This window comes from Emydura macquarii, unplaced genomic scaffold (assembly GCF_026122565.2).
Source record: "Emydura macquarii macquarii isolate MOO-44397 ecotype Brisbane River unplaced genomic scaffold, CSIRO-AGI_Emac_v2 contig_1253, whole genome shotgun sequence".
Taxonomy (NCBI): Eukaryota; Metazoa; Chordata; order Testudines; family Chelidae; genus Emydura; species Emydura macquarii.
This window is the reverse complement of record NW_027131390.1, coordinates 39,687,248-39,713,545: the sequence shown is the minus strand read 5'-3', so window position 1 is coordinate 39,713,545 and position 26,298 is coordinate 39,687,248. Positions and strand designations below refer to the sequence as shown.

General features: G+C 47.2%; 1 long non-coding RNA gene across 1 annotated transcript in view; it reads right to left on the bottom strand.

Moving 5' to 3' along the window:
* Window positions 1-26,298, bottom strand: part of LOC137154044 (uncharacterized) — a 75,866-nt gene that overhangs the window by 13,157 nt on the left and 36,411 nt on the right. The window contains exon 2 of the long non-coding RNA XR_010920039.1: window positions 5,761-6,008. This is a non-coding gene — a long non-coding RNA (uncharacterized lncRNA). The remainder of the gene's footprint in view (window positions 1-5,760; window positions 6,009-26,298) is intronic.

Genomic DNA, 26,298 nt, shown 5'->3' with positions numbered 1-26,298 from the left:
ACAAATCAGTCTTGATTTAGGTTGTGCTTTTCTACCAAGACTGGTCAAATGAATCATTGTGACTAATACTTGTGGCAAATGTAGGCCACAATCTAGCAAATCATTTAAGCATGTGCTTAACATGGTCCTATTGATTCAAATGGGACTATCCCCAGGCTTAAAGCTAAGCATGCACTTAAGGGGTTTGCTTTTTCGACACAGAAACATACGAATCATATGTATGGCTGTGTGTATTCCAGGACACATGGTTCCATTGCAGACGAAAATCCACATACATACGTCATTTTAATATAACTCAACAATGTGTTATACACTTAACTGATGACCTATCCATACAAAATTATTCTCATGAAGTGCAATGTTACAAGCATATCACCAAACAATTCTGTCTTAATTTGATAAATATATGAATGGATAATATTTTCCACTTAGCAGTATCCCTTAAAAGAAAATATTTAGATACTAATGTTAATGTAATAAAAATAATACATTACAAAAACCTATGGGCTGTTGTATTGCAACAAAATATACATTTCTTTAGACTAGATAAGGACAATGGGCCATCTTCTCTGCTGACGTAACTCCACTGAATTTGATAGAGCTACATCAGCAGAGAATTCAGCCCGGCCTGTTAATTATGTGGCCAGTGTATGTTTTGACATATTTATTTCTTTATTTTTTAAGGCTTGCATTATATATGTGACTTGTTGCACACTGTTGCCATTCAGCAGCATGAACTGACTTTTGTAATGCAGTCCTTTGGTTTGGAAATATGGAGGAAATTATTTTTAGCAACAGGGGAGGTGAAGGGTCAGGCTTGGGGACCAGGAATTCCTGAATGCTAATTCTGCCTCTAATACCAATTCCTTTGTGCCCAGGAGCAGGTCATTTAACTTCTCTGGGCCTTACTTTCCCTGGGCCTGTACAATGGGAATAATAGTGCAGTGCTTACCTCCCGCAGAGGGGTTTTTGAGAATGAAGTAATTAAAGTCTATCAAAGCTGAAGGTGAAAAGCAGAGCTGGTAAAAGGAGGGAATTTTCATGATTTGTTTTAATCCCCCTCATGCATGCACACACACAGTTTAAATTCAGTATATTTTGACCAGCTCTGAAGCTGATGAAAAAAGAGAAGGAAAAAATGTATGAACATTTTGTTACGAAAAGAGGGAAGAGTATCTTTGCAGACAGGCTGGCTAACCTAGTGAGGAGGGCTTTAAACTAGGTTCGATGGGGGACGGAGACCTAAGCCCGAAGGTAAGTGGGGAAGTAGGACACCACAAGGAAGCAGGAGGAGGAGGATGCAGTAGGGGAGGCCTCCTGATTCATACTGAGAAAGTAGGGCAATCGGCTAGTTATCTCAAGTGCCTATACACAAACGCAAGAAGCCTGGGAAACAAGCAGGAGGAATTGGAAGTCCTGGCACAGTCAAGAAACTATGACATGATTGGAATAACTGAGACTTGGTGGGGTAACTCACACAACTGGAGCACTGTCATGGATGGGTATAAACTGTTCAGGAAGGACAGACAGGGGTGAAAGGGTGGAGGAGTTGCACTGTATGTAAGAGAGAACTATGATTGCTCTGAGCTCCACTATGAAACTGGAGACAAGCCAGTTGAGAGTCTCTGAGTTAAGCTTAGAAGCAAGAACAATAAGGGTGATATCGTGACGGGTGTCTGTTACAGACCACCAGACCAGGAGGACGAGGTAGAAAAGGCTTTCTTCAGTCAACTAGGGAAAGTTTCCAGTTCACAGGACCTGATTCTCATGGGGGACTTCAATCATTCTGACATCTGCTGGAAGAACAATACAGCAGAGCACAAACAATCCAGGAAGTTTTTAGAGAGTGTTGCAGACAACTTCCTGGTGCAAGTGCTGGAGCAACCAACTAGGGGCCGTGCTTCTCTTGACCTGCTGCTCACAAACAGGGAAGATTTGATAGGGGAAGTAGAAGTGGGCGGTAACCTGGGCAGCAGTGACCATGAGATGGTCGAGTTCAGGATCCTGACAAAAGGAAGAAAGGAGAACAGCAGGATACGGACCATGGACTTCAGAAAAGCAGACTTTGATTCCCTCAGGGAGCTGATGGGCAGGATTTCCTGGGAGGCAAATATGAGGGGGAAAGGAATTCAAGAGAGCTGGCTGTATTTTAAAGAAACCTTATTGAGGGCACAGGAACAAACCATCCCGATGTGCAGAAAGAATAGCAAATATGGTAGGCGTCCAACTTGGCTTAACAGAGAAGTCTTTGGTGAACTTAAACACAAAAAGGAAGCTTACAAGAAGTGGAAGCTTGGACAGATGACTAGGGGGAATTATAAAAATGCTGCTCGAACACGCAGGAATGAAATCAGGAAGGCCAAAGCACAATTGGAGTTGCACCTAGCAAGGGACGTGAAGGGGAACAAGAAGGGTTTCTACAGGTATGTTACCAACAAGAAGAAGATTAGGGAAAGTGTGGGCCCCGCACAGAATGGGGGAGACAACCTAGTGACAGAGGATGTGGAGAAAGCTGAGGTACTCAATGCCTTTTTTGCTTCTGTCTTCACAGACAAGGTCAGCTCCCAGACTACTGCAATGGGCAGCACAGAATGGGAAGGAGGTGAACATCCCTCAGTGCTGAAGGAACAGGTCCAAGACTATTTAGAAAGATTGGACATACACAAGTCCATGGGGCCAGATGCAATGCACCCAAGAGTGCTGAGGGAGTTGGCTGATGTGATTTCAGAGCCATTGGCTATTATCTTTGAAAGCTCGTGGCAATTGGGGGAGGTCCCTGATGACTGGAAAAAAGCAAATGTAGTGCCCATCTTCAAGAAAGGGAGGAAAGAGGATCTGGGGAACTACAGACCGGTCAGCCTCACCTCAATCCCTGGAAAAATCATGGAACAGGTCCTCAAGGATCCATTTTAAGGCACCTGGAAGAGAGAAGGGTGATCAGGAACAGTCAACACGGATTCACCAAGGGAAAGTCATGCCTGACCAACCTGATTGCTTTCTATGAAGAGGTGACTGGCTCTGTGGATGTGGGGAAAGTGGTGGACGTGATATACCTTGACTTTAGCAAAGCTTTTCATACGGTCTCTCACAGTATTCTTATCAGCAAGTTAAAGAAGTATGGGTTGGATGAAAGGACTATAAAATAGATAGAGAACTGGCTAGAGCATAGGGCTCAACGAGTAGTGATCAATGGCTCCATGTCTAGCTGGCAGCCGGTCACAAGTGGAGTGCCCCAGGGGTCGGTGCTGGGGCCGGTTTTGTTCAACATCTTCATTAATGATCTAGAGGATGGGGTAGATTGCACCCTCAGCAAGTTTGCAGATGACACTAAGCTAGGGGGAGCGGTAGATACCCTGGAAGGTAGGGATAGGATACAGAAGGACCTAAACAAATTAGAGGATTGTGCCAAAAGAAATCTGATGAGGTTCAACAAGGACATATGCAGAGTCCTGCACTTTGGACGGAAGAATCCCATACACAGCTACAGACTGGAGACCGACAAGCTAGGCAGCAGTTCTGCAGAAAAGGACCTGGGGGTTACAGTGGATAAGAAGCTGGATATGAGTCAGCAGTGTGCCCTGGTTTCCAAGAAGGCTAATAGCATATTGCGCTGCATTAGGAGGAGCATTGCCAGCAGATCGCGGGAAGTGATTATTCCACTCTATTCGGCATTGGTGAGGCTGCATTTGGAGTACTGTGTCCAGTTTTGGACCCCCCACTACAAAAAGGATGTGGACAAGCTGGAGAGAGTCCAGCGGCGGGCAGCAAAAAAGACTTATGAGGAGAAGCTAAGGGAACTAGGTTTGTTTAGTCTGCAAAAGAGAAGAATGAGGGGGGATTTGATAGCAGCCTTTGACTACCTGAAAGGGGGTTCCAGGGAAGATGGAGCTAGGCTGTTCTCAGTGGTGGTAGATGACAGAACAAGGAACAATGGTCTCAAATTGCAGTGGGGGAGGTCTAGGTTGGACATTAGGAAAAAGTTTTTCACTAGGAGGGTGGTGAAGCACTGGAATGGGTTACCTAGAGAGGTGGTGGAATCTCCATCTTTAGAGGTTTTTAAACTGCGGCTTGACAAAACCCTTGCTGGGATTATTTAATGTAGGTTAGTCCTGCTTTGAGCAGGGGGTTGGACTAGATGACCTCCTGAGGTCCCTTCCAACTCTATGATTCTATTATTCTAATTTCTACATTTTTTAAAAAAGGGACACATTTCATATTTTGAAAGGCAAAATCCTGCTCTACGGTAAAGCTCTAGACAAGGCTGGTATTTCTCATTCTGCAGAGTTTGCATTTCTACTATCAGTCATTTTACACCAGTAATGAGTGAAATTGCACCAGCTACAACCAAGACAGAGGTAAATACAGGGTTAAAAACCCTGGGCTGTGGCTGAGAGTTAGTATGTATAGTCTCACTTAGGTCTTCTTCACATTCCCCTCTCAATGTTCAGCCTACCTGTATGAGCTTCTCTAGCCTTGATTCTCGCCACTGCCTCTTCTGATTCCAGCTATTTAACGCACCGTGAGGTGCAGGGCATGGCTCTCCAGTCATTGGCTGTGCTGGCAAAGAAGACTTAGGCTGCAGTTAGGTGGAAATTACTCAGGGCCCCCCTTCAGCATATGCATTTGTGCTCCTGATTTACCTGCAGAAGACTTAGAACGTGCGGTTTAAAAAGCTCCCAGTCCCGAGTCAGCATTTCTGCCCTGACCTGCCTCATGTATTATTTAGCATGGGACTTGCTGGCTTGCCCTTACATTCCCCCTCCCCCCACGGAGAATTCAGAGGGTTGTTCTTCCTTCCCTTTGCCTTCTCTTCCTCTTCTCCTCCCCTACCTGTGTCCCTTTCCCCCCTGCCAAGCTACAGCCTAGGAGCAGAATGGGGGAGGGAAAGATGTAGGAGCCAGTAATGTAGGGAACGTGGCAAGGAGGAAAGGTTGGTGGCAGTGGGTGGCTGATGGTGGGGAGGGGATAGGGGGCTACTGGCGGAGAGAAGTGGGAGAAGTGCTGTTGGAAGTGAGTGGTGTTAATGAAAAATTCAAGAGTGGTGGGCCCAGACGCATTGCCGAAATTGCAGAAGCAGAGATGATTAATATTTAACAGGGTAAGCTGCCGCTTGGCCGCTTTCAGCGCCTAGATTCCCCCTCCCATACACACACACACCCCTGCACCTCTCTCAACCCTCCTCCACAAACCCTACCTCCACCACACTTGACTGAGGCTGGCGTCAGTGATACTCGGTGCACTGGGCTATTTGCTTTCCCAGGAGGTGCTTCTGGGTCTCGTGTGTGCTGCACCTGGCCAGTGGGGACCACTGGCTGCTTGGGGGTGGAGCATGCCAAGAGCTGGGGAAGCCAAGATGAGGGCTGTATAAAGCACATCATTTATTTTTCATGGGGATGGGAGAGCCGGTTGTCCTATTTAGTCACATTAGATGCTCTGTTAACACAACAGGAAATAAAAAAAGAAGACGGTATAAATGCTGCGAGCAGAGGGAGGCTGCTGAGCTCTTGTTTCAGAAGCAGGGCCTAGGAATGTCCCCATGTGAACGACAAACAGCTAGAATGGTCATGTTAGCGAGAAGACTGCAGAAGGTTCTCGTGCAGGTGGGTTACTTGAAGGCAGAGAGCAGGAGAGGGTGCACCCTGACATACAGGACGTCCCACCCTTTATAGCTCGTCGGCAGAGATGGGAGAATCCCTAAAGACTGGAGAAGCTCCCCATAAACATCCCCAAAGCCACCTCATTGTCCTCCTGAAAACTCACCTTTGCTGTGAAGCCTACAAAAACTTGACAGCAGTTAGGCTGCGGGGGTGCTGAGATCACTGCCTGTCATGCTGACCAGTACTGTCTCTTTGTTTGCTTGTGCTCCCATGTCTGTCTGCATCCATCTGCTGTCTTGCCTTATACATCAATTGTAAACTCTTTGGGGCAGGGGCCATCTTTTCATTCTGGGTCTGTGCAGCACCTAGCGCAATGGGGTCCTGGTCCATGACTGGATGTCCTAGGCAGCACTGCAATACAAATAATTATTAATAATAAGATACATGGCCTAATCTTCAGCTGATGTACTTTGGCATAGCTGCACTGATGTAGCACCAACATATGGCATCTGAGGTTCTGACACTGCGGCCAAGAGTTCAGATGTTGTTGGATTCCCAGAGTGGATTCTGATTGAACCACATTTGCAGGTTCTCGCTCTGTCAGCATCAAGTGCTCAAGTTTCCCCAGTGCTAATGCTGCTGACAAGCAGTGTTTCCTTTGAATTCCCACAAAGCAAATTTCGAATTATACATTTGATTGTCATATATGTCATTCACACTGTGTTAATTAGTTACATACATCTGTCTCTGATAACAAGTAGGACTCTAACTAGGTTCTCCATGTCCACCGGGAGTAGGACAAGAAGTAATCAGCTGCAGTCTGCAGCAAGGGAGATTTCAGTTAGGTGTTAGGAAAAGCTTTCTCCCTACAATGCTAGTTAAGCACTGGAACAGGTTACCTACAGTGTCTGTGGCATCCCTGTCACTGGAGATTTTTAAGAACATGTTAGACAGACACGTGCCAGATATGATCTAGTATACTTCATCCTGCATCAGTACAGGGGGTTGGATTAGATAACTTCTTGAGATAACCTTCCAGCCCTACATTTCTATGATAAGGCACCTTTCCTACCATATTGCATGCCAAGGGGGATTGAGAAAGGAGAATTATAGAGACCCACTCCACCTGTTCTAGAAAGAGGCTAGGAGGGGGCGGAAGGTTATTACAGGGAAATACCCCTTGGCAGAGGTACAGTCACTTGAGAGAGTTAATCAAGACTGAGCATTTTCCCTCAGTCAAAGCCAGTCCTTCTGGATCTATTGTCGAAAGTCTCAGGACTGAAAGAACAGAGATGACTTGATTTCTACTGTGGTAAATGGGGATTTGTCCAGGATGGTATAGTAACAACTAGAATTAGACAGGCATAAATAGTGAATTCTTCTCTCATCCCAAGTGTGTTCCTTTCAGGGCAAGGGTCAAGTATATTGTATGACAGTGTTTCGATTTAGAATTAAATAAGTGAAAAGGGCAAAAACCTGAGGGCATGCACAGCGACTGAATAAAGAGAGGTTCGGGGTGGAGACCAGACTCTTTCACCCAAGGGGTCATTCACATGGGCAATAGGTGACTCTTCCTGACACAGGGCGAGTGCAGGAGGATCCCAAATGTGAGCAGTTTAATGTAGGATTGATTGTATATAGCCAGCAGTGTTACAGCATTTCTGAGTATTCCTCGTGGGAAAGTGACCATATGTCCTGGTAAAATTAGGACAGACCCAATTTTTCATATGATGTCCCAGAAGTGTGCTGTCCTTTCAGTTCCTTCATTAAAACATTTGGGGCTTTTTCAGAGAGTTTCTCCAGGAGGCGTGGTTTGACTGAGTGGAATCTGTTCGGTGTTATCAGGACCAAGCATCCCAGCAACAGGTGTGCTCAGGGGATGGAGAGTGTTTGGAGAGAAGAGAAAATGTGACCCAGTGCAGACATTGTGCTTAGCTGAGCTTTGGCTGAGAGTGAAAGTTAATGGCCCATGTTTAGTTTCTCATGACAAACACTTTCAGACACCCAGCGTGAGATCTGGTGTTTCGCCACGAACACTGCAATTCCACACTGGGCCGTGGCTGGCCAGGGCCAGCTGACACAGGCTCACATGGCCCAAGTTGCAGGGCTGTAAAGCTGCACTGTAGATGTTGGGGCTCGGGCTGGAGCCCAGGCTGTGGGACTCTCCTCCTTCGCAGGGTCCCCGTTGTCTAAGCCCTGTGAGCCCAAGTCAGCTGGCCTGGGCCAGCTGCAGCCCGGTGTGGATCTGCAGTATATACATACCTACGCGTCACAGTACAGAATTCATGGACTGGGGCAGGGGAAGCTCTCCCGATCCTGGGGTGCTGCAGGTCTGGAGCGGCTCCTGGCACAACCTGGACAGTCCTGGGCGCCTAGCTAAGTTACAGGTTGCCCCAGGGGCAGCAGCATTGCTTGGGATCTCTGCAGGGCTGCGTGCCTCGCCGGACCTGGAACACTCTCTAGGCCAGTGCTTGCGAGGGGATCCATCTTCTGCAGTGCCTGCCTGCAGTGAGTGCTCCTTCCAGCAGAAAAATGGGCCCCTTTAAACTGCTCTGGCCTTTTTACGCAGCATAAAGCTGCTGGAGCGGATGTGCGTATTTCACCGCACATACCTCTGAGAAATACACACACGTCACGGGTGAGTCAGAGGCTGGCAACAGCAACATCCAGTCATTTTTAGAAGTGTCTTTTGTCTTTTGAATGACTGTTTTGCATCTTTTTTGTAGTGACGGTTTTGTTACTACAACAGCGTGCTAGTTTTTTATTTGTAGGCTGTAGCCACCTTCCCTATTGGTATAGATAAATAGATAGTAGAGCTGGGTGAACCAGCCAATCTGTAACCTGCTCCACTAGATCCCCTGATAATGTCATTATTGTAGAGAAGGTGCCAGATTGAAGGGCTTGGTTTCTATAGTGTTTGCAAAAGGAGGCAATGGAAAAGGCTAGCTAGACCCACAGTATCCTTCACTCCATCTACAGTTTTCCTTAATCCAAATCAGAGATAAAGAATTCTTCTTGTGCCACATAGTAACCTAAATGAGGATCCTTGAGAGTTCCCCAAAATATTTATTGGTGTGCTTTTTTTTTCATCTATGGCTGTTTTGAATTCAAATAGTTGGTTTTAGGTTAGGTCTAAAGTCGGAAAGGTCCTGTCACTCATTCTAGCTTGGATTTGGGATGAACTTTCCCAAAGTTCAGGATGTTTGGATTCCGCTCATTCTAGAGGTAACTTTAAGCCGCCCACTTGGATCTGAAACTGGATCTGGGATTTTGGTTCCGATCCATCTCTAGTTCAGATACACCTGAAATCTCATGAGAAAAAGCTGTCCTGGAGAGACTGAGGTTCAACAGGGCAGAAACCTTGTGAGGACAGCCAATCTAAGTTGACTTCTGCCATTCTGATCCAAAGCCATGTGAAAATGCGATTTCAGAGCTAAAACAATATCCTCTTCCTGATGCCGCTCTGAACCTGAGCTGTACCTCACACAAATCTAGGTACTGCCTTCTGGGCGCACCTCTAGTTTTATCTTTAAAGCTTCCCCCATCGAGTATGGTCCTTTGACATTGCTGTCAGTAAAGCACAAGAAGAGACAATTTTTCACAGTGTTCCAATCACCAAACTCCTAATGCCTTTATGCACGCAGAATACTCTGCTTGGTAAATAACATCTTCCTGCACTTACAGTGGCAGCAGATTAGTGCACCCCAAGAACGGGACAGTGCGGGCTCAGTTCTCTGCCATTGCTACCAAGCCACCAGCAATATGCATGAAGGAAACACCACGCAGCAAAAGAGCTGGAGAGAAAATGCATAAATTGCTGGATGAACTCCCTGCCCCCAGCCGGCAGGTGCTGCTGGGGAGAGAAACATTTAGAAACAAACAACAAACGCTTTCGCCATGACAACCTTTGAACCCGCAATGTACCTTCCATGGGACCTGTAACTCAGGCATTAATAATGGATTACCAAAACCAACCAGCTGCAAGAGAGCTACTTCCACCCTCTTAGATACTCTCATTCTTGTGAAGAGTAGCTATTGATTTTGATAGTGATTCCTTCCTCCCCAGTGGAAGGGCTACACCCTACCATTGCTCTCTGTGTCAATGAGCTCTTTTCCAGATCCGCATGCCCTGTACACATTAGCTGCAGTATCCTGCCCTGCAACAGAGTCTTCCATCAGATAGAATAGAGATGGCCATTAAATGCCTCCTGCATTTATCCAGTAGCAATTGGCCCTAGATGCACCATGCCCAGAGAGAGAAAGAATCTTGTTGTCCGTTTTGAAACTTAGCATGATTTCTCTTGTGCTTGGATCATATGATGGTTCAGCTGACGGGTTCTGAATGGTGCTCTATTCTCTCTAGACCCATACTCTGAAAGCTTTCCTTCTGCACAATCTCCTCATTACTATCGAATACCAGCTCCAACCTACCCCTACTGTGTAGTTGTGTGTGTGCATGTACACTCAATTGTGTTCATTGTGCATCCCTGTTTATGCGGGTGTATGTCTTTGCACCTCACATATGTGTTCCTGCATGCGTGCACACACCAACATGTCTTTTCCTATATTTCTGTGTGCCTTTGCATGTGAGCTGTTTGCACTTCATATGTGCACTCCCACGTATGTCTGTGTGTTCCCACCATGTACACTCATGTGGGTGGGTATGTTCCCCACGGCATGTGTGACGTGTAGGTGACTGCACCTATGGCCTTTCAGTCTGAGTGAACAAAGAGAGGTTAGGAGGCAGCAGACTCTGTCTCTTGGAAGGAGAAATTGCCAGATAGTCACAGTGGCTCCTCGATCAAACCAGGCAGCCATTTTAATGACATGGGCTCCGGTTTACGGTCTGTTGTTTTGTCTCCTTGGAGGCACTGCCAGGATTGCCTTGGGAATTGCTGTGTGCTTGTGGAACTCAGGGCCCCATATGGTCCATTGCATTTATAAGTGAAGACACTGTCCCGTCAGTAAGGGGTTGGGCAGGGAGAAGATATAGGATGCCAAGTCTTGTTTGGCACAGGTGCCAGACCTGAATCTGTCAGCTAAGCGTTCTTTCCCCCGTACCTATAGCAGTGTCCCAGTCCAGTTGTCCAGCATGCTTGGTCCAGTCCAGATTTTGAAACAGAAACGGTCTGATTTTCAGACAGGCTCAGCACCCATAGCACCAGCTGGAGTCATGGATGCTAAGCACCTGTGAAAATCAGGTCCAATGTCTGAGTAATCATGATGCATTCTCTTGTCTAACACAGCAAAGGAATCCGATCTGCTCCTCCATTGCCCTTTACCTGTGCAGCTGCTCACCCCTGTGCGGAGTGTAAAACGCTGATGTGCTAGCCTTGTAAGCCCACTGTGCCGACGGGTGAGAGAATGCACAAGGTGCCCAGGCAATGGCGACTCATACTCCCCAAGTCCTGTCGCTACCTCCCCAGAATTTTACAATCTCCTGGCCCCTTAGCTTGGTTGCCTGTCTCTCATTAGGTGCACACCACACGCACCAGTACCCGAGAGTGCCTCAGTTGACAGTTTGATGGCAGCCCTGTTGCAATAATTGCCACAAGTTCACCACAAGCAGCAACTCTGCAGCCCTAAACACTCAAATTAGCATAAATTTGCCATTAGTCAACCACTTGCCTCCTCCCAATTGCCAGGAATGGCTCTGCCAAATGGCTGCGCTATTGGATCTCAACCAGCCTGGCCATTTAACGGGGCAAACTTATGTTAAGCAAGCCTGTAAATAACTGATATCCTCGCAGAGAGCCAGCTGGTGAAATGGGAAATCCAATTGTCTTCTACTGGTTTGCAAAATGACATTGTGAGTGGATGAACTTGTCAATAACTGACTTTAATTAGGTAAAAGTTATTTCATTAATATCCTTTTTAATGGATATTCAGCAAAATCTGCCTGCAGCAGCCATTCAGCTAGGAAAGCCTAACAAGATATATAGGTGCAATATAACGATATAGGTGCTCAGATACCACTGTGAGGATGATAGGATAAATAATTTGAGAGATGGAGGCAGATAACAAAAAAAAACCTAAAGGTGCAGCCGTGTTAGCTCTTTTGGAAACAAAGAATCAAAGGCATTAGCTAGTCATTAATCCTGCCCATAAAGATTTGTAAAGGGACAAACTCAATCTGTTTAAACAGCTAAAGACCCTCTGGTTTATAGCAAATTCCATGCAGAATCTGAAATACCAGCCTACCTAATTCCTCTTGATAGATCAGCCTGGTGTGAGAGATGTGCCCAAGCCATGAAATTCAGATCTAGGTCTGGAGTCAGAATGCCCCATAGCATTTGGGAGTGTTTGGATCCGGGGGTTTCTTTGTTCCATTATAATGATAGAGGCTTTCTCTGGTTTTAAATCTTAAACTTCCTTAAAGTTGGAAGTGTCTGGTTCTATGGGGTGAGGAGGGTTGGTTTGAGCCTACCTCTGACACGTACATTGAGATATTTACAGGCAAACACCATTTAATAGAGATTCTTTTGGTTGAAACACTTATTTATCATAAATAAGGACTTTTCCTCTCTCCTATGTCAAACACAGACTAACCTTGTTTATCTGAATGAAATGAAGGCAAGAAAACTATACAGATAACTGGGATTTGGGATGAGTCACAGAGCTTTTTTCCAGTATGTGTGCAGTATGTTTTGGGGGACCTAACCTCATTGCAGATAAAACAGTGTTTCAGACAATGGAAGTCTGACAATTGAATAGTTCTTTGTGGGAGGCAACATGTTATTTGCCTTAGTCACCTTTTGTTAAGAATCAGTATGGCATATGGATGCCTAATTCCTCAAGTCTTCTACCTGGCCAACTGTTGGCGTTCAAGGCAACATCAGGACCAGTATCTGCCCAGGTTTTTACATCCTTCCACTGCATGGGGAACCTGCAGAGCTGGTACTTTACAGCCTCTCTGATCATTACTTCACTTGTTGACAATGAAGCGGGAAGGAAGGATGGCTAGCCAGTCAGGGGAAGAATGCTAAAGGAACCATCGCCTCTAGTGCATCACGTGGCTGTCATTCCCAAGATGTTGTAATGCAGATGATGCATTGCAAATCCTTCCACTACCTCTTGCTCCTGTAAATTCCCAGCACTAACAGGAGTGAGAGCAATTGTGCACTTTACCCCTTCTTCTCATAGTCCTGAAGCTCATGATCATCCTCTGGGAAAGGTGCGGAGCACACGCACTCCCATGGTACCGACAGAGCATATACATTGACCTCAGCAGGAGGAGGGGATGCCCAGCACCCTGGATAATCAAGTCCTAAATCAATACACGAAGAAGCTTAATGCTAATTAGCATGGGATTGATTAGGGGCTCAGCCCCTTTGTGAGAGACAGTTGTGGGCTCTCCGTGTCCCTAGGTGTATGTTGAGGCATTTTTCCTTTGAAGGCCAGAGGCAGGTTCCTTGCCTGCCCATTACCTAGAGCAGCACTTTCACTCAACACAGTTACCAACTGAAAGAAAACTGCAGAGACAAATACCCCATCCTCCTCCCCTTTAAATGCACCTGCTCTGCCGCTTCGCTGGGTAGCTGAGGCAGGCTATTTTCGCATTCGACAGGAATGCCGAGCATGCACCATGCCTCAAGTCATGTGTCAAGGCTGCCCCCTTGGGGTGAAAGCAGTTGCCCTGCTTACCTCACATGAGCAACAGCAGTCCTGTGGTCCAGTCCTGGGGAATGAGGTGCAGCTCCCTGACTATATCTCTTAGCAAGTGCACCCGTTTCCAGCAAGCCATGCCAAAAGGAAAATAGCTCCAGGGTCCACTGGGGGCCAGTCCTCCTCCCTCACCTGGAGGGGAAGCAGACTCCCAGGCTCTGCAGAAAGTCTTGGCTCCCACACCCCTGAAAAGATCTCGTCCTGGGGATTTCAACAACTGGCCTGTCCTTTTTCCTCCGGGGGCTCAGGTGGGCAGTGTTCTCAAGCTACTCCTCAGCAAACAGCCCAGTGTGCTGGGTTGGGAGCACTAGGCTGGCTTGGTTCAGAGCGACACCCCAACTGCGCTGGGCTCCCCCCTGCGAAGGGCTCCCTGCATGCCTCGCAGCCAGCCAGGTGCAGCGGGTGGGGGAGGATTGGGATCCCAGGAGTTCTTTAACTCCTCCTGGACTGGGGGCGTTATCTGCCCCCACCACAGTGTCATCATGGCCCCACCAAGACAGCACCACATCGTGCTATGCTGACGCTATGTTGCAACATGAGGCCATAACGTCACCGGGCAATGCATGAGATGCAGCAGCCCTGATAATGTGGGCGGTGGCCGTGCGCTGTCCTGTGTGGCCTCCAGATGTGGACTCTCCAGCAGACAGCTCTCTTAGCCAGAGAGGCCTGACCATCAGCTGGAGGCAAGAAGGCATAAAGCGAGGTCTCCCCTGCATCCTGCTGGCGTGGATCTGGGAAGCTTTTCCCACCAAAGGAAGCCATCGTCAGCCCTGCATCATGCACCTCTGTCTACAGAACCCATATTACCAAGGAGCCAGCAGAGAGGCCTAAATTATACGGATGTGAAATAAAATGTAGGATGTTTTTGCCTCTGTGATGCTGGGGGCTCCCTGACCTTGTAAAGAGACCCCCACACCCAGTGTGCAGAATTCATGGTCTGTGTGCCATTTGTCCCACATGAAGATAAACACTCTAAAGCAGCGGTTCTCAACCTTTTTTTCCTGAGTACCACTCGGGTCAGGTACAGTCAGGTCAAGTACCACTCGGGAAAAAAAAGGGGGGGGACTTGTGGCGGGGTTTCGCAGCAGCGGCGCAGGGGGACTTTCAGCAGCGGGGTTACGTGGGGGGAATAATGCCCTCCGCCGAAACCCTGCTGCCGTTTGCCCCTTTTCGGCGGCAGGGTTTCGCAGGAGTGGGTGGGGGAGACTTTCGGCAGCAGCGGCGGGGTTTCGCGGTGGCGGGGGGGGAACTTTCGGCGGTGGATTCGGCGGCGCAGTACGGCTCGCGTACCACCCAGCCTTCTTCGAAGTACCACCAGTGGTACGCGTACCACCGGTTGAGAACCGCTGCTCTAAAGGGCAGCTAAGTCTCAGACGCAATGGGGGCCACATCCAGGGAACATGTGCTTAGCTGTGGGTTAAAATAAACTCCCCCCAGAAAACGAAAATATTCAATGGAAGAATTCCTAGATTCCAAGGCCAGAAGGGACCATTGTGATCAGCTAGTCTGACCTCCTGCATAGCATAGGCCAGAGACCTGTCTCATGATGATTCCGAGGGCAGAGCTTTTAGAAAAACAGCCAACCATGATTTAAAAATTGCTAGTGATGGAGAATCCACCACGACCCTCTGTAAATAGTTTGAGTGGTTATCTGCCCTCCCTGGTAAAAATGCATGCCTTCTTTCTGGATCAGTTTTGGGGGGTTGCTTTCATTCTCTCTGTCTCTCTTCCTCCATCCCCAATAATCAACCAGATGGAGAATCTAAAGCCAGAAATCTTTTCCCCACACTGCATCTCACTTGGGGTTATCAGCTCGACATGGTGTCATAACGTGAGTGTGTGGGGCTGCCTAGGAAATGGTGCGGGGCTGATGGACTATTCTGCATGTGCAGGGACGCTGGGGGTGGGGGAAGAGCCCCACGAACTGTACCAAACAGAAGGGAGCAGAGTGTAGCTCAGGACTGGTAACAGCCCATGAAGCCCTTCCGCTCTTAATCCCTGGTTCAAAGCCAGCCCAGGAAAGGACTTAGATCTCCAATACCTGACTTCCCAGTGGTCCCTTTGTGAAACAAGTTGTTAGTTCCCGTGCAGCTGCGAGTGGACTGAAGTATCTAAATTTGCCAAACTACCATTGTAAGTTTTATTAAGGAACGTCCTTGTTGGCAATCTCAGCAGAGAAGCCAAAGACTTAACAGACGAGACCAAACTCCCTTACCAAGAGATGATGTCTCCAGGGGTGATTGTTGCAGCAGGGCAGGAGAAGGCAAACAATGGACAGCACCCTCTCAAGCTCTGAGGTTTCCACTTTGATCAGCATAAAAATGCCTTCACTTTATAGAAAACAGCAAAGCATAAGGAAAAAACCTTGTCAAATGAAAATTCCATGTCTTCTGCACCATACGGGGCCCAGTTCTGTTCCCATTTGCACAGGCACAAGCCCCCTGAATTCAAGGGAATTGCATTGCTGAAACAAAAGGCACAATGTGATCAAAAAGTTCTGAGGGTAATGTGATTTGTGTAGCTGAAGATGCTTTATCTTCTTTCCTTAATTTAATTCTCTGGATGCCAACTTGGTCCCAGACATTTGTGGAAATTCAGATTAGAGCTGGCCCCAAATTGCCATTTTCCCCCCAGTTTTTCAATAAACCCCCTTCCCTGAAAATTGAAAGAAAAAAAAGTTACCTAAAATCATTTATTAGTAAAAATGTTAATTTTAATCCCAAAATTATTTTTTCCTCCAGTTTCTGGTTTTTCATTTAAAACTGAAAAATTTTGTCCAAAATTTAGATTTTTCATCATGATTTTCTTCTGGATCTCTCTCTCTCTCTCTCTATATATATATATACTTGATGAATAATATTTCAACCAGCTCTAATTCAGACCAAGGGTTTTGAATCTGGGTCATCTCTGCCATTAGCCATAAATATTAGAGATGTTCATGGGTCCCAACAGCCAGGCAAATTTATCTGTGTATTTGGCAGGTATTTAGGTTCAGTTCAATCTATCTGGTGCTTTTATTTATTTCTTGCCCTAGACCAAGAGATGGCTCTGGGGGCTTCTGTGGCTGACTAGATGAGTATCACCAAGAAGGGCCCTGTGCTGCAGAACTGAGTCCAAGCGCTGAGCAGAGACACTGCGTGTGCTATTGAAATGTGTCTGTTCAGTGTTCCCATAAGATCTACAAGCAGGGCATGGTTAATCTCAGGTTTTATTTCTATTCAGTTCTGCAAGGTGAAAATTGGGTGATAGTTTTATTGCTGCATTTGGAATACTGTGTCCAGTTCCCCCTCCCCCCACTACAGAAAGGATGTGGTCAAATTGGAGAGAGTCCAGAGGAGGGCAACAAAGATGATTAGGGGGCTGGAGCATATGACTTGTGAGGTGAGGCTGAGGGAACTAGGCTTGTTTAGTCTGCAGAAGAGAAGAATGAGGGGGGATTTGATAGCAGCCTTTAACTACCTGAAAGGGGATTCCAGGGAGGATAGAGCTAGGTTGTTCTCAATGGTAGTAGATGACAGAACAAGGAGCAATGGTCTCAAGTTGCAGTGGAGGAGGTCTAGGTTGGATATTAGGAAAAAGTTTTTCCCTAGGAGGGTGGTGAAGCACTGGAAGGGGTTATCTAAGGAGGTGGTGGAATCTCCATCCTTAAAGGTTTTTAAGGCCTGGCTTGACAAAGCCCTGGCTGGGATGATTTAGTTGGGGTAGGTCCTTCTTTGAGTAGAGGACTGGAGTAAATGACCTCCTGAGGTCCCTTCCAATCCTAGTCTTCTATGATTCTATGATTCCGTGCCTTTTAAACTTCTCTCTTTACAGAGGAGTTGTTTAAATTAGTTGTCCTGGTAAAATCATTGGGTTTTATTGGGTTTAATCCTAATTATAAAATATGTAATCAGAGGAAAGATAGCTTCTTTCTGGGTGAAGGTTGAAATCGTGCTATACCAATAAATATGATAGCCTCAATAGGACAGACCACCACCAAGGTCCACTAGTACTATATATGGACCCAACCTCGGCCCCATGATCCAGATATAATGCCCGCAAGCATTGCTTTTGGATTCCTAATCAGGATTTTGGAACAAAAGAAGACACTGTCCCTGGGAAACACATTGTGGGTTTTACCCTGAGCCCATTGCATTGCTGTGAAAGCAAAATTCTTTGCTGGTGTAATTGGCGAGGCTCCATTAAATCAATGGAGCTGTGCCAATTTGCATCCGTTGAGCGTGTTGTGCTGGACCCTTTAGCCTGTGATGTGTGGATACCCATGCAGGGCAGACGTGCCAGTACACCTCGTAGTTTATGTATGTTACTGCTGAGTCTCAGCAGTAACATGGAGATCCCCAGAACTCTGGGACACATCGCTCAACACCCACGCACTTGGGAAAGTTCACAGCTTGGGCTCATGTCCACTTACTATGGGTGTCAGACAGTCCTCTGATAACAAAAGTCCCCATAAGGCTGCATGATGCCCATGCAGGGGGCTCTGGCTGGGCCCAGATGGCACAGGCCACTTTTCTGTTGAAAGCAGTTAGGCTTTCAGCATGTTCCTTTAAAGGGAAAAGAAAGCCTTTTTCTCTTTCTCTTACATTTTGATAGAGTTTGAGATGTCTCAGAGGAAGATGCTCTCTCTTTTTATCAATTAGGAGCACACACACACTTTCTCCCACCCCTGCTCTGCTTTCCTCCCTGCTCCCCTCAGCTGCCGGTTTCAGACAAAGATGTGCGAGCGCTTTGATCTGCCTGGCAGCCACCACTGGGGAATTGGCTTGCAGGTTAATTACACACAGGCCATCTCCAGCTGTGGCAGGGAGCGATTTGGATGGAGAGGGAGGTGTCCCTTCTCCCCACCCCCCTCCCAGTTACACACTTCAAGGGGACAGGAAGCCAAGGAAAGTATCACTGAAACCCCTTTTGATATGACAAACGGTCTCCTTGCTGCCTCTGGTTCTTGTTTTGTTTGTCTAACTGGTATTTGAAATATGGATGAGCTCTTAGTCCTGGGGGCCTGTGCATTGTCTTAACCAAACCTTCTCCTCTCCCTTTATATTTTTCCAGCTTGGATAGAACTGGAATTTTGATCTCCTGTCTGTCTGTCTACCCATCTCTAGCTCTTATTTATTCATAAATACTTGTTGGAGGTCCCTCTCTTCCCATCTGTCCATCTCCCCCGGGGAACCCATCCATCTATGTGCTACAGCTGTCTAGGAGACATGGAGGAAGTAAGATTGTCATGGGAAGCTTCTTTAACTCTGGATGCTCTAGCAATAAATTTTCCATCTGTTGGACTGGGAGGGGACCTAGCCAAGCAAACAAGAGGAAGTGTTGTCTAATGGTTAGAGATTGAGACTAGGACTCATGATTCCTGGTTTCTATTCCAGGCTCCGACACTGACTCACTGTGTGATTATGAGGTGAGTCACTGTATGCCTTTGCGCCTCAGTTTCCCCATCTGTATAACAGGGACAATAACATTTACCTTCATCCCAGGGATGGACTGTGTCTAAATTAATTAATGATTGTCAAGTGCTTGGAGATCCTTGACTAGAAAGTGCTGTAGAAGAGAAATCAGTATTTTAATCCCCATCTGCATTAATGACATCCCCTGCAGGATTGAAATAGGTTCTCAAAGGCCAGGTTTGGTTGGATTTTAGATACCTCTCTGATTGCTTCTCAAGCCTCTCCCCTTGATATCTGATGTCAAGTCGCAGCATGGGTGGAGCTATGAGCAGAGGGTGCATGCCACAGATCCCTTGGCAGTGAGCCCACCAGCAGGGTCAGAAATTGATGAGGCTTTGTGTTAGCCTGTGGACGGAGCTAGGTGAGGTGCTTCTCATGGAACTCCACACAACATGCAGCATGGGATGTAGCTGCAAACTCAGAACTAAGCCCAGCTTACAGCCAACGTGGGCCCTGTTTGGAACAGATCTGGGTCAGAACCAGAACTCTGGATCCAACTCTCCCCCAGCCTTCGGGCGGATACTCGCAATCCAACCGCCCCGTCCAGATCTTTCTCCAGGGCGCCTGATGCTAGATTGATCGCTTAGAGCAGATCTCCAATTGTGCAGGGTTTCACAGTCAAGCTGCATGAAACTGAGACTTGCACTGAGTTCGTCTGAACCTGAAAGTCAAAGCAAAGTTTGGCATGTGCAATTGTGTATGTGTGTGCATGCAAAGCATGAGCTGTGTGTGTAGATGTGTGTGTGTGCATATAGCCTTCCCCATCCCACACCCATCCTTCCACACATCACAAGGGGGGAAAGGGGCTACGGCTTTGTGATTTCACTACCCATCTTCAGGAGGCCTTGACAGCAGGTTGGTTCATTGGGCAGGTGCGGCTGGAGGGGTCTGCCCAGGGCAGTAAATATGCAGAAGGTGTGTGCCACGGCCCCCTTTAACAGGGTGCTCTGGCCCCATTGCCCTGCTCGGGAAGTTGCTACCATCGTGCCACGCAGTGAAGAGACTGTTCTGTGGGCCTTTCACAAAGTTGTAATGAATAGGGACACTGCAAATGTTTTACAAAACGCGGCTTCTGCCTGGAAGACGGGCAGAGCTGATGCTTTGAAGCTGTTCCAGAGTCAATAGATTCAAAAATCAAACTAGCAGGAGGAACCAGGCGGCAGCACTGCTTTCAGAGCCTCGCGGGCCCCAGCAGGGTGACAAGTCCCTGCATTGCAGGTCACACGTGGCAGGCAGTGACTCAGGCACTGCGTGGCTGTTTGATTCTCAGGGCCCGACTCTGCCCCAGCGTACAGCCAGGCGAGCCCATGGCCGTCACTGGGTACCATGCATAGGGGTGGGGTAGGGCCTGGGTAATTATGTGGCAGTGACATGTTCCTCAACCCTTTAAGCCCTCGCTGCTCATCACTGAGGGACAGTAGCTGATTCCCTCTGACTGGGCCCTTCTCCTCCTTTCTGTGCCCTCAAGGAAGAGCACCATTTCCCAACTTGCCCCTGCTCCTTCACTCTCCCCTTCCTCATCCTTTCCTACATTCCTCATGACCCCCTGGCCTGCCCCACTCGCCGGCCCCCAGGCCGAGACCTCAGTTCCCAGCAGGAGGTGGGAACTTGTGTCTGGAGAACAAGCTGGGAACTGGACTGGCCGCTCCAAAAAGTCTTGTCTTCCCTGTCTCCCTGCAGCCAGAAGCTCACCCGCCTCAGAGACTCTAAGGTCAGAAGGGACCATTATGATCATCTAGTCTGACCTCTTGCATAAGGCAGGCCACAGAACCTCACCCACCCACTCTTGTCATAGACCCCTCACCTATGGCTGAGTTATTGAAGTCCTCAAACCATGGTTTAAAGACTTCATGGTTCAGAGAATCCAACAGAGAATCCACCAGCAAGTGACCTGTGCCCCATGCTGCAGAGGAAGGTGAAAAACCCCCAGGGCCTCTGCCATTCTGGCCTGGGTGGAAATTCCTTCCTGACCTCAGATATGGTGATCAGCTAAACCCTGAGCATGTGGGCAAGACTCACCAGCCAGACACCCAGAAAGAATTCTCTGTAATAACTCAGAACCCGCCCATCTAATATCCCATCACAGGCCATTGGGCATATTTACCACCAGTAGTCAAAGATTAGTCAATTGCCATATTAGGCTATCCCATCATACCATCCCTTCCATAAACTTATCAAGCTCAGTCTTGAAGCCAGCTAGGTTTCTTGCCCCCACTGCTCCCCTTGAGAGGCTGTTCTAGAACTTCACTCCCCTGATGGTTAGAAACCTGCATCTAATTTCAAGTCTAAACTTCACGATGGACAGTTTATATCCATTAGCTCTTGTGTCCACATTGGTGCTGAACTTAAATAATTCCTCTCCCTCCCTGATATTTATCCCTCTGATGTATTTATAGAGAGCAATCATATCTCCCCTCAACCTTATTTTGGTTAGGCTAAACAAGCCAAGCTCTTTGAGTCTCGTCTCATAAGGCAGGTTTTCCATTCCACGGATCATTCTAGTAACCCTTTTCTACAACCAATGCCTCCTCAGCAAATGACCCCAAACAGACACTTCCAACCCCAGGAAACTGAGCAGGTCTCTAGATGTTGAGCCAGCATAGCTAGTGTCCTAAGGAAATAGGCGGGCATGGAACGTAAAGAGATTACCATGCAGCCTGAACCACACAATGAAGGTGGAAAAAAGAACTGGAGAAATTCTGTCTTCAGAATCAGACAGGACTCTTGCTGATTGTACCACAACTTGCACACATGCATCCGAGGGCTGCGGGCACCATCTGACCTTACATGTTCAATCTACAATTACATGGCACTTGCCCTGTAAATAGCAGCCACTGCAGATCCCTGGCTGCATCACAGAACTCCAAGATCACCCTCAGTCCTGATTTTTCATCTGTCTTGTGAAATCAGCTGTGAAATTCAGATCCACATCAGGGCTTGAATTTCAACACTTCCCTCCCCTGAAGGCTGGAGCTTACTTAGATCCTAGGTTTGGATTTGGGCCTCTCTCTGCCAAGTAATTAAATGGCAAGATCCCAATTAATCTCTGAACTGGGGCTGTGTCTGGCAGATAGACCGAAGCAATGTGCCTTCCTGATTTTAGCATTCTCAGGGGCTGGTTCTACCCCAGCTGTGGTTAGAGATGCCCTGTGCTGCACTCCCAGCTGTAATGGCCTTTCTGGACTTTACACCCCTCAAGAATAGCTGGAAGCTGAACACTGAGGTGGGAAAATTTGCAGATGACACAAAATTACTTAGGTTTGTCAAGGCTGGAGAAGAGTGAGAGCAGAACTGTGCGAATAACCGCTTTTTTAGGTTCACCAGTAATTTCAAAAAGTGTGTGGGGGGAATCATTTTGGGTTGGGCCAAAAATGAACATTTTTGAAATTTTAACTTGAAGAGTTATTTCAAACTGAAAAATTGAAATGTTCCTCTTCAAAAGTGTCAGAATGCAATGTGATTTTTTTCAGGCGTATTTATTTATTTATTGAATGCAAACAATTCCATGACACTGACATGAATTTGCGAAAAAATAAAAGGTTTTCACTGAAAAAACGTTTTGGCCAAAATATTTCTCCCAGCTCTAATTGTGAGGAACTTCAGAGGGTCCAAACTGAAGTGCACAATGGCAGATGAACTCGGGGGTCAGCAAATGCCTGCTAAGACCCATTGAAGGAGTACTCTGAACTAATCTGACATACCGTTGGGTTCTAGATTAACTGTGAATGCTCAGGAAAGAGATCTGGGTGTCACACGGCTCAGTGAAGATCTCTGCTCAGTGCACAGCAGTGGTCTGAAGCAAGCATAAATTTAGGATTTACCAACAAAAATGATTAGGGGGCTGGAGCACAGGACTTATGAGGAGAGGCTAAGGAAACTGGGCTTGTTTAGTCTGCAAAAGAGAAGAATGAGGGGGGATTTGATAGCTGCCTTTAACTACCTGAAAGGGAGTTCCAGGGAGGATGGAGCTAAGCTGTTCTCAATGGTAGTAGATGACAGAACAAGGAGCAATGGTCTCAAATTGCAGTTGGGAAGGTCTAGGTTGGACATTAGGAAAAAGTTTTTCACTAGGAGGGTGGTGAAGCACTGGAATGGGTTACCTAGGGAGGTGGTGGAATCTCCATCTTTAGAGGTTTTTAAGATGAGGCTTGACAAAGCCCCGGCTGGGATGATATAACTGAGGTTAGTCCTGTTTTGAGTAGGAGGTTGGACTAAATGACCTCCTGAGGTCCCTTCCAACTCTAATATTCTATGATTCTATAAGAGTGAGACAAAGAAAAACACTGAAAGAATTTGAATGCTATCACGTAAACCAGTGGGATGCCCTCGTCAGGAGTGCTGTGCTCAAGCCTAGTCACCACATCTCAAAGAAGATGCAGCAGAAAGGGAAGGGCTCCATGACAGGTGACAAAAGTGATGAGAAGCCTGCAGAGCCTTCTGTATGGTCAGAGCTATATGAGGAACAAAGGTATTCCTAAAGTGGTGTAGAGCTGATGGAGCTCTTCTGATCATGCATCCTGTCCCCCTGGCAGGCCCTAATGGAGGGGCTGTTGTGGGACTGAAGGTCTCTTGCTGGAAGAAGAGAAACTAAGCATTCAGCAATCCAACTATTCTCAGCTGCCCTTGGGATAAGTTAGAGCAGTGCTGAGGCTGCTCTAATTACACCAGACAGAGAGACCCCCCCTTGCACAGCCAAGGCACAGAGGTGGCTCCAAACCATCTGCCCCACTTCACTGGTTCCTGCACCAAGTGAAGGAATGGATAAGCTAAGAACTGGGGCCAGAAATAGATGGTAAAACTATGTAGGATCTGGGGACTAAAGGCTGAGGGTGGAGCCTCAAAACAACTCCATGCGGAGAGGATCCTGCCAGAGCTACTTGCTCTGTGTTTGCAGAGAAGGCTTTGATCAATCCAGCACCTTCCGCCAGCATTGAATTCACTTTATAAAACCCCACAGGCTTTTCCTCTTCTCAGTGCAACTCCACACAGCTTCCAGTAATGCCGATGGGAGCTGCGCACTTCGTACAGGGCGGCAGGCTGCACGCCCACTTAACAAAGCAGAAGAAATGGGGAGCATGGAAGCGGCAGCAGTTCAGAGTTCTCGCTGAACTCAAACCAGCTTCAGAAACCACACAGTCTTTACAGACACCCCTGAAACACTTGTCTACTGTGTCTCCCTCTTTTCTCTCCAGCCTCCCCAGACACGTGCACGTCCAGGGAATCCAACTAATCTGCTTCGTCTGCCATGTCACAGCCTGGGAAGTCACAGATCTTCCTCCACACACACCAGGGATGCAATGGTGATATGGTAATTTTATGTGTGGGTGACATTTCATGGGCAACAGCAAATGATCTAAAAACAAGCAAACAAAACAAAAAATCCCAAAGCAATTCAGGAGCAGTTTGGGTCAAATATTTTCTAATGTAAATTTTCTCAGGGTTTGCAAGGGATGGGATGGAAAGGAAAGGAGGGATGCTTTTCTAAACCACAGCAAAGCTGCCAGCATTGCTCACAGACTCATAGATCTAAGGTCAGAAGAGACCAATATGACCATCTAGTCTGATCTCCTGCACAACACAGGCCACAGAACCTCACCCACCCACTCCTGTAATAAACCCTAACCTATGACTGAATTATTAAAGTCCTCAAATCGTGATTTAAAGCCTTTAAGGTACAGAGAATCCACCAGCAAGTGAGGAAGTTGGCTGATGTGATTTCAGAGCCATTGGCTATTATCTTTGAAAGCTCATGGCAATTGGGAGAGGTCCCTGATAATTGGAAAAAGGCAAATATAGTGCCCATCTTTCAGAAAGGGAGGAAAGAGGATCCAGGGAACTACAGACTGGTCAGCCTCACTTCAATCCCTGGTAAAATCATGGAGCAGGTCCTTAAGAAATCCATTTTAAGGCACTTGGAAGAAAGGAAGGTGATCAGGAACAGTCAACATGGATTCACCAAGGGAAAGTCATGCCTGACCAACCTGATTGCCTTCTATGATGTGATAACTGGCTCTGTGGATGTGGGGAAAGTGGTGGACGTGATATACCTTGACTTTAGCAAAGCTTTTCATACAGTCTCTCACAGTATTCTTGCCAGCCAGTTAAAGAAGTATGGGTTGGATGAATGGACTATAAAATGGATCGAGAGCTGGTTAGTTGATCGGTCTCAATGGATAGTGATCAATGGCTCCATGTGTAGCTGGCAGCCAGTCACAAGCGGAGTGCCCCAGTGGTCAGTCCTGGGGCTAGTTTTGATCTGGAGGATGGGGTAGATTGCACCCTCAGCAAGTTTGCAGATGACACTAAGCTAGGTGGAGTGGTAGATACCATGGAAGGTAGGGATAGGATACAGAAGGACCTAAACAAACTGGAGGATTGGGCCAAAAGAAATCTAATGAGGTTCAACAAAGAAAAGTGCAGAGTCCTCCACTTAGGATGGAAGAACCCAATGCATAGCTACAGACTGGGGACCGACAGGCTAGGCAGCAGTTCTGCAGAAAAGGACCTGGGGATTACAGTGGACAAGAAGCTGGATATGAGTCAGCAGGGTGCCCTGGTTGCCAAGAAGGCTAATAGCATATTGGGCTGCATCAGTAGAAGCATTGCCAGCAGATGGAGGGAAGTGATTATTCCCCTCTATTCGGCATTGGTGAGGCCACATATGGAGTATTGTGTTCAGTTTTGGGCCCCCCACTACAAAAAGGATGTGGACAAGTTGGAGAGAGTTCAGCAGAGGGCAACAAAAATGATTAGGGGGCTGGAGCACAAGACTTATGAGGAGAAGCTAAGGGGACTAGGTTTGTTTAGTCTGCAAAAGAGAAGAATGAGGGGGGATTTGATAGCTGCCTTTAACTACCTGAAAGGGAGTTCCAGGGAAGATGGAGCTAAGCTGTTCTCAATGGTAGTAGATGACAGAACAAGGAGCAATGTTCTCAAGTTGCAGTGGGGGAGGTCTAGGTTGGATATTAGGAAAAAGTTTTTCCCTAGGAGGGTGGTGAAGCACTGGAAGGGGTTGCCTAAGGAGGTGGTGGAATCTCCATCCTTACAGGCTTTTAAGATGCGGCTTGACAAAGCCCTGGCTGGGATGGTTTACCTGAGGTTAGTCCTGCTTTGAGCAGAGGTTAGAGTAGATGACCTCCTGCGGTCCCTTCCAACTCCAATATTCTATTATTCTATGATTCTATGATTCCAGTCCTTTGTTCTTGTAACATGTGTTGGGGGTGCCTAGAGCTCAGGAATGATTTCCTCACCTTATTTCTGCATAAAGCCAAATGAATAAATGAACATTCCTGGGGCATCTACAGCAATTGTTTGCATGGAAAGCAATGTTAGGAAAGTATATGCTGCCTTGGGGTGGGGGGGCTGTTTTTAAATGTAGTTTCATAGCTGGAAACAAAGAGGAGAAGCCAGCACCACGTGACAGTTCTATAACTACTCTGGAAGTGGGTCTGTCAGGAAAGAAAGCCCCATGCAACAAGGGACTCTCAGCTGCTCCGGTTTCTGGAAACATTTCGTTCTCACTGGGCACGCTCAGAGCTTAAGCTTGGTCATTACTGGACTAACATCGAATCATCTGATTTGCA